This window comes from Macaca nemestrina, chromosome X, assembly GCF_043159975.1.
Source record: "Macaca nemestrina isolate mMacNem1 chromosome X, mMacNem.hap1, whole genome shotgun sequence".
NCBI lineage: Eukaryota > Metazoa > Chordata > Mammalia > Primates > Cercopithecidae > Macaca > Macaca nemestrina.
The window spans coordinates 100,436,620-100,439,745 of NC_092145.1; positions in this window are offsets into that span (position 1 = coordinate 100,436,620).

Sequence of the window (3,126 nt, forward strand, 5' to 3'; positions counted from 1 at the left end):
GAAATATCTGTTCTCAGATTCCACAGAAATAAGGCTAGCAAGGAGATCCTCGAAATAGAGATGTAACCCTGTGAGATGAATTAACAGAACACTAAGCAGTTTCTCAGAAAGCTTCTTTCCAGATTTCATCTGAGGATATTTCCTTTTTCTCCATAGCCTCTATGGGCTGCGAAATATCACTTTGCCAATTCCACAAGGACTGTCTTAGTGAAAGGCTTCTTGAGGGGAAAGCTGTAACTCTGTGAGATGATTTCACAGAACACAAAGTAATTTCTCAGAAAGCTTCTTTCTCTTTGTTATCGGAGGATATTTCCTTTGGCCCTATAGTCTTCAAAGGGATCCGAAATATCTGTTCTTGGATTCCACAGAAATAAGCGTAGCAAAGAGATCCACGAAATACAGATGTAACTCTGTGAGTGGAAGTCACACATCACAGAGCAGTTTCTCAGAAAACTTCTTTCCAGATTTCATCTGAGGATATTTCCTTTTTCACCATAGCCCTCTATGGGCTTCCTAATATCACTTTGCCAATACCACAAGAACTGTCTTAGCGAAAGACTTCTTGAGGGGAAAGCTGTAACTCTGTGAGATGATTTCACAGAACAGAAAGCAGTTTCTCAGAAAGCTTCTTTCTCTTTTTTATCGGAGGATCTTTCTTTTGGCCCTATAGTCTTCAAAGGGATCCGAAATATCTGTTCTCAGATTCCACAGAAATAAGGGTAGCAAAGAGATCCACGAAATACAGATGTAACCCTGTGAGATGAATTAACAGAACACTAACCAGTTTCACAGAAAGCTTCTTTCCAGATTTCATCTGAGGATATTTCCTTTTTCACCTTAGCCCTCTAAGGGCTTCCAAATATCATTTTGCCAATTCCACAAGAACTGTCTTAGCGAAAGGCTTCTTGAGGGGAAAGCTGTAACTCTGTGAGATGATTTCACAGAGCACAGAGAAGATTCTCAGAAAGCTTCTTTCTCTTTGTTATCGGAGGATATTTCCTTCGGCCCTACAGTCTTCAAAGGGATCCGAAATATCTGTTCTTGGATTCCACAGAAATAAGCGTAGCAAAGAGATCCACGAAATACAGATGTAACTCTGTGAGTGGAAGTCACACATCACAGAGCAGTTTCTCAGAAAGCTTCTTTCCAGATTTCATCTGAGTATATTTCCTTTTTCTCCGTAGCCCTCTATGGGCTTCCAAATATCACTTTGCCAATTCCACAAGAACTGTCTTAGCGAAAGGCTTCTTGAGGGGAAAGCTGTATCTCTGTGAGATGATTTCACAGAACACAAAGAAGTTTCTCAGAATGCTTCCTTCTCTTTGTTATCGGAGGATATTTCCTTTGGCCCAATAGTCTTCAAAGGGATCCGAAATATCTGTTCTCAGATTCCACAGAAATAAGGCTAGCAAAGAGATCCTCGAAATAGAGATGTAACCCTGTGAGATGAATTAACAGAACACTAAGCAGTTTCTCAGAAAGCTTCTTTCCAGATTTCATCTGATGATATTTCCTTTTTCACCCCAGCCCTCTATGGGCTTCCAAATGTCACTTTGCCAATTCCACAAGAACTGTCTTAGCGAAAGGCTTCTTGAGGGGAAAGCTGTAACTCTGTGAGATGATTTCACAGAACACAAAGAAGTTTCTCAGAAAGCTTCTTTCTCTTTGTTATCAGAGGATATTTCCTTTGGCCCTATAGTCTTCAAAGGGATCCGAAATATCTGTTCTCATATTCCACAGAAATAAGGCTAACAAAGAGATCCTCGAAATAGAGATGTAACCCTCTGAGATGAATTAACAGAACCCTAAGCAGTTTCTCAGAAAGCTTCTTTCCAGATTTCATCTGAGGATATTTCCTTTTTCACCATAGCCCTCTACGGGCTTCCAAATGTCACTTTGCCAATTCCACAAGAAATGTCTTAGCGAAAGGCTTCTTTAGGGGAAAGCTGTAACTTTGTGAGATGATTTCACAGAACACAAATCAGTTTCTCAGAAAGCTTCTTTCTCTTTGTTATCGGAGGATATTTCCTTTGGCCCTATAGTCTTCAAAGGGATCCGAAGTATCTGTTCTCAGATTCCACAGAAATAAGGCTAGCAAGGAGATCCACGAAATAAAGATGTAACCCTCTGAGATGAATTAACAGAACACTAAGCAGTTTCTCAGAAAGCTTCTTTCCAGATTTCATCTGAGGATATTTCCTTTTTCTCCATAGCCTCTATGGGCTGCGAAATATCACTTTGCCAATTCCACAAGAACTGTCTTAGCGAAAGGCTTCTTGAGGGGAAAGCTGTAATTCTGTGAGATGATTTCACAGAACACAAAGAAGTTTCTCAGAAAGCTTCTTTCTCTTTTTTATCGGAGGATATTTCCTTTGGCCCTATAGTCTTCAAAGGGATCCGAAATATCTGTTCTCGGATTCCACAGAAATAAGCGTAGCAAAGAGTTCCACGAAATACAGATGTATCTCTGTGAGTGGAAGTCACACATCACAGAGCAGTTTCTCAGAAAGCTTCTTTCCAGATTTCATCTGAGGATATTTCCTTTTTCACCATAGCCCTATATGGGCTTCCAAATATCACTTTGCCAATACCACAAGAACTGTCTTAGCGAAAGACTTCTTGAGGGGGAAGATGTAACTCTGTGATATGATTTCACAGAACACAAAGCAGTTTCTCAGAAAGCTTCTTTCTCTTTGTTATCGGAGGATATTTCCTTTGGCCCTATAGTCTTCAAAGGGATCCGAAATATCTGTTCTCAGATTCCACAGAAATAAGACTAGCAAAGAGATCCTCGAAACAGAGATGTAACCCTGTGAGATGAATTAATAGAACACTAAGCAGTTTCTCAGAAAGCTTCTTTCCAGATTTCATCTGAGGATATTTCCTTTTTCTCCATAGCCTCTGTGGGCTGCGAAATATCACTTTGCCAATTCCACAAGAACTGTCTTAGCGAAAGGTTTCTTGAGGGGAAAGCTGTAACTCTGTGAGATGATTTCACAGAACACAAAGCAGTTTCTCAGAAAGCTTCTTTCTCTTTGTTATCGGAGGATATTTCCTTTGGCCCTATACTCTTCAAAGGGATCCGAAATATCTGTTCTCAGATTCCACAGAAATAAGGCTAGCAAA